Raw genomic sequence first — 6339 nt, forward strand, 5'->3', positions numbered from 1 at the left:
CCTAAATTGGACATGCTATATACCTTGGACAAATTTAGTGTTACTCTCATTTTATGTTTGTTGAATTTGTTGAGGAGTGATTCTTTTAATAATCTTTGAGAACTTAAGACTGGACATGACGGTCGTTAACCTGGGAGAGTTATGATCCATGTATTTCAGTACCTTGTTAGATCATGATCGTCACAGATGCATGGGGCACACCTGTGGACGTCAATTCATGAGATGTATGGTCATCTTGTATGAGAGAATTAGCTTGAGTCAGGATGGACAATCTCCACCATCGGGAGCTGACTTAGTGTTGGTTTATGCCTTACCCCTACCTTGCACAAGAGTGTGAGTGTTCCTTGAACAAATGATCTAGGTTCGGACTTTTGGTCATTCACATTGGTGGATTGAAATGAAGTTAATCGTTTGAGGGCTCATTAGCTCAGATTGTGATCGTGAGATCATGACTTGATGATACATGAAAGATAGTTTGATCCTTAGATCTGAGGACGAGTAATGATCATGATCTTGATTGGTCGATTTTGTCTCTTCCTACTGTTCACACCCCAAGTATAGGGTTGTGATATAGTAATAAACTCAGTAAGACCGAGGTCGAATCCACAGGGACTGAAACCTGTACTGTCACGCCCCGAACTCGGGAACCGGGCTCACAAAATTCCCGATCGCCGAATCCGGCGCCGACAGCCTCCATAGAACCCCATTCTCGGACCCCGGCACCCATTCACCAGGTTCCGATCCTGGGAAACTACAAGGAGGGTTTCAAATAATCAGTCTGAATCATAATGAGCATAACAAAAAGCATAACCCACAACAATAACCACAAGAACACCACCACAAAATCCACTATGATCAAAAACTTTTTAGTACAATGCGGCTGAAAGGGGAAAATACAATGTAATAAAAGAAACAAAACTCCAGAAGCTCTACGGCACGCTGCTCCTACTAAGCTACGGTTGTGTCTTGGCGTCACTGCACGCATCAATCGTGCATAAGCTTAATAGAAAGCTTAGAGGTGGTGTGAGTGTGTGCGCAATACAAACGTGCTCAAAATGCAAGGTCGAGTGATGCGGAATCATGGTGATGAGCACATGAATACAATCACCGTACAAGGCTATGCGGTGCAAGATATGAATGCTTATCGGCCATAACACGCCATGCGATGCGAGATGCAACTCAAGCATGCTAATCCTCATCATGTATCAGCACAGTTCTATTCTGGATAATCACCGGGTTCAATACACTCCAAATGGCACTGCCGCTTTCCTAGCACACAGTCCAAGTGAGCGTAACAAACCTCACTATCCGCCGACCAATAGTCCGCTAATACCTATCCGATATACGCCGATAGCGGACCCATTCGCGAGCCGGTCAACTCAACCTAGTATTGCCCCCTACCCTGGGCGAGTAAGGCTACACTCCTTTCCAACCGACCACGACACGTGGGAGACGCGGCCTCCCGGTATTCGGCCCTCATGCGCTCGTATATCCACTCTGTCTCGACGTTGGAGTAATCCTCCTGTACCATCGGGTTTAGGGATTTTCACCCAGAGACATCTATGGTGCCCGTATGCTGGAACTAAATTTTTGGTATCCAATCCCGCCATCCACGATGTATCTGTGGAGGCTATGGCCCCGATGTCGCTAGGGCATACAAGAACTACAATCACACAAATGCAAGTGCATGAATCATACCATCAACCATGCAACAGCCCTGTATATACCATGCACTTATATGAGGCAACTCCGCCTATCCGGGAGCCCATAAACAGTCTATCCAAAGGTATATGCTATGATCGGTCATTCCTCACATCAGGCATACATATGGTGCGAATGATCATGAATCATGCATCTATACTAAACATGTTATGTGGTGATGGGCTCTGATCAACATGAAGATGAGCCCAAACAGCTGATATACTATAGACATGGGCCTATTAATGGGCCTTAGGGAGGATCGTAATGCGGACATTTAACCAACATTAACCTTACAATGTGGACATCAAACCATCATTGCTCCCAAGGTACTGCCGCTATAAGAGTCGACACATAAATCATGGTATGGGCCTCATGCACATCCCATTGGGCCTCTAAATCAAATAGGCCTCATGCATGGGTCTCGTAAACATATATCAAGGTAGGCTTCATTGACGGCCACCAATGCATCCACGTGGGCCTAGTCACATGGGCCTTACATATATCACAATGGGCCTCATAAAATGGGCCTTGACCCGTGGGCCTCCACAATGGGCTTTAAATTATCTCCAACACAGTTGGACAGTTGGATGAAACACATACATCATGATGGAGCTCACACTAACAGAGGGCGTGGTTTATAATACATACGTAGGTGGGTTCTAAGTAGGACTCACCATAACGCTTATTCTCCACCCAACCTAAGGCCCAATATCATGTTTATTTTCTACCCAACTTTGGGCCCAACATAATGTTTATTTTCCACCCAACTTAGGGCCCAACAAATGTTTATTTTCCATCCATCTTAGAACCCATTATAATGTTTATTTTCCATCCAACTGTTCATAAGGTTATGTGGACCAGGGTAGAGCCCACAGTAGTTTTTATTTGTCATCTAATATATTCATAAGGTCACGTGGGCCTGGATAGGCCCACTGTAATATTTATTTTTCATACAACCTGTTGATGGGGTCGTGTGGACCAAGGGCCCACTGAAATGTTTATTTTTCATGCAACCTATCCACAGGGCCACGTGGTGAAGGGGCCCACCGTAATGTTTATTGTCATCTAACCTGTTGACAGGTTACGTGGGCAGGACACTCGTAATATATATATATATATATATTTATATATATATATATATATATATATATATATATATATATATATATTTTTAGGGCCATGTGGACGGTGGATGTGGGGCCCACCGAAGTGTGGTTCACGAATCCAGCCCGTCCATTATGTGGGTCCCATCTGGCTAACGGTCCAGTTCAAGTTTCAGAACCATCCAAAACTCAGGTAGGCCCCGCCAAACGATTTTATATGTTTTGGCATGTCTTCACATGATTTTAAATGATGTGGCCCACCGGAGTTCCATATACAGCTAAATTTTAGGGTGGACGGCGGAACTGTGGGAACCCAACAAATGCACGGTTTGGATGGCCTAAACGCGTCAAAGTGGGGCCCACAGCTGGGCCGTGAGCCCAGCCCGACCGTCCGTCCGTCCGCCCGCGGCTGGCGTGATGGCAGCAGCAGCGTCAGCGCTGCTGCCTCCCTTGTCTCTCTTTTGTTTTTTTTTTTTTTTTTGAAAATTTGATTTTCTGCAGATTTTCATAGACGGGGCCCACATCCGCAAGATCCACTCCAGCCATGGGTCCCTATGGCTTGATACAAGCCCATAGAGTCCAATATCGGGCTATTTTTGATATGCAGGAGCCTTAGGGAGTAAACCGAAGGTAGGAACACTGTTTCCTATATCACGGCCCGCCAGAAAACCAAATCAATCTCATTTTTCGGTTCAACGCCTTAAGTGACCTGAGGAAGAGAATGGACGGTTTGGATTGTATAAAAACATCAAGGTGGGGCCTGCATGAGTGGCCCACATCTCCCTTCCTTTTTTTTTTTTTTTATAAAGTCCACTGTTGCAACGTCCAGCGTCCAGGGACGCTGGACGGTTTATATATTCACAAAATTGTGGTGGGTCCCATGTGGATGTGGCCCACCAATATATATATATACATATACATTTAATATTTATCTTATATTGTATATATATATAAATACATATTATATTATATATTATATACATATATTATATAAAATATAACATACATATATATATGTATACATATAAAAGGATGCATTGGACCCATCCCAACAGTGGAGGGTGCGGATCATCACCTATAATAAAGTGGGCCACACCGTCTGATGTAGATGGACGGGGGAGATGTAACACATATCGGTGGGATCCACACCATTACAAAGAAAGAATGAGAGAGATATAGAAAGAGAGATACACGGTGAGATAGAGGAACCCCGCCACTATGGGCCCTCTTGATTAAATCACATACATCCAAATGGGTCCCACCAACAAGTGGGCCCTAAAATTTAAATTAATGGAAAAATCACCCACCTTATCTTCATTCTCCTTGCTCCCTTGGACTCCTTAGCTCCTTACCTTCACTTTTAATGGAGGTTGATGAAAGATGAATGGTTGAGATTGGAGATGAGAGGGTGGGCCACACTTGAAGTTGAGAGGGAGTGTTGGATGAGTGAAATTTCTCATGGGATTTGGAAAAGTTGCTAGAGAATGAGAGGGAGAGATAGAAATAATGGGTGGAGGGATGGGTGGAGTGATGGTTGTAAGAAAGGAGTGATGAGGGGTATGGTTTAGTTTGAAATTGGTGGAGAAGAGGGATGGTTGAGGTTGAAAATGAGAAAAAGAGGAATGGTGAGGTGGAAAGATGGTGGACTTTTGGAAAAAGAGGGAATGGGTGAAGTACTTTGAGGTATGGTTGCATTTATGGTTAATTAGTGGGACTAATTGTGTAGAGATTCCCTCGAAATCTGCAACGCGCGGTGTTTCTTCGGAATAAACGCTGATCGGCATCTTCTTACCTGGGTATCGGTTTGGTGCGCAAGTCACGGCGTTGGAACCGCGGCGACGACGCGATTACTAAGACATAAGTTTCGGATCGAGCCGACGTCGGTGTGCGGGACCTGGCTTAGGATCGTGCGCAAACACCGAATACGGTGCGAAGGTTGCCGGAATTTGACCGGAAGGACCGCGGAAGCTAACGGAACAGTACGGATTAGGACACGGGTCTTACATGTACGTTATCTGAAAATAACCAGAACTAGAACTAGAATAAGATGTAATCTAAATCAAGTGAATATGAGGAAAGAATGGTGAAAATTTTAATCTAAAATTTGTAGAAATCAAAGGTAGGAAACTAGGGTGCCAAGGATCCACTTATAGAGACCAGGGAGATCTACACTTTATTCATGAACTCAACTGGACTTCGAGTCCCATCTTCATCCAGTTGGAAGATATATCACTAAAACTCAATCTAAACTTCCTTCAATTTAGTTTTCAAAGAAATGAAAGGTATGAGAATTAGAGTTGATTCCATCACAAAACTATGCCCATGAGACAAAGTAAACAACAGAATTAAACCAATCAACAGCCGATCAGACAGATGTATGAATGTTAGTAAGGATTCCATCATCCAACCATGCCCAGGAGATGATGGTGAACAACAGGGTTCCCAAATTAACAAACCCTATAATGCTAAGAACATGCTCAAAGCTATCGCAAATCCATTATAATTTAAGTCACAACAAATCATTAAAAACTGAAAGCATTCCTATTAATCAAACTATAATCAAAGAAAGTTTAAGTAACATGAATCAAAGCAGTAAAGCCAATCCCATCACACTACAAGCTTCACCTCTTAGCCCTAGCTAAGAGGTTTAGCCCAACATAATGAGGCTAGAACTCTCCAAAATTAAGAAAAGAAAAAGAAAATTCAAAACTACCCTCTCTTGGGCTCACGTCCAAAGAATGGATCCCCCTTCTCTCTTCTCTCTTTATAACATGCCAGGGCCGGTGGAGAGCGTAACTGGAGTCGGTGGAATGTTACGCACACCCTTTATGCAGCTGAGAACTCCCCTGCGAAAGCTCTGTTACACAGTTAAGAAGACAGTCCAAGAAAACGCCCTTTTTCCTCGCTTCTGTCCAAAAGAACACCGACCCCTGGGGCGTTTTGGACAGGCCTACACGATGGACGGTCCAGATCGGTCGTTCGATCATCACCATGGTCGTACAATAACCCCAAAAACAGTCAGCGCCGGACGCAGAAATAGGGCCTGCGCGAAACGCTTTACGCTATGACATTGATGGGGCCCATGATTAGTGTCGGTTGACAAATCCACACTGTCCATTGCACTCTCCTCGAAAAACCGTTCAGGTATGACGCGTTATGGCTCGAATTTGGTGTGGCCTATGGACTCTTCATATCACCGTCTGTCGTACGTTTGAACGGCTGGAATCTGTGTATGTTTGCAAGAGACAAAACAGACACCTAGGCGAAGGTCTTGCCCCCCTATAGACGCAATGTACGGTCCCGATCAGTGATCTGAGCAATGAGTGGGGCCCACTGGCCAAAACCGGACGGATGCTATCCGTCCGCTGGTTCCAGCGCGAAAAGGGTCGGGTCAAAGTCGGTTTGACCCAACCTGACGTCCAGTGCACCTCTAGTGCACGTGTGCTGAGCACACTCACTCCATGTAAGTGGGTCCTACCGTGACGTTTTGAGAAATCTAATCCGTCCATCTGTTCTTTCAGCTAATTTAAGGGGT

This window comes from Magnolia sinica, chromosome 5 (assembly GCF_029962835.1).
Source record: "Magnolia sinica isolate HGM2019 chromosome 5, MsV1, whole genome shotgun sequence".
Taxonomy (NCBI): Eukaryota; Viridiplantae; Streptophyta; class Magnoliopsida; order Magnoliales; family Magnoliaceae; genus Magnolia; species Magnolia sinica.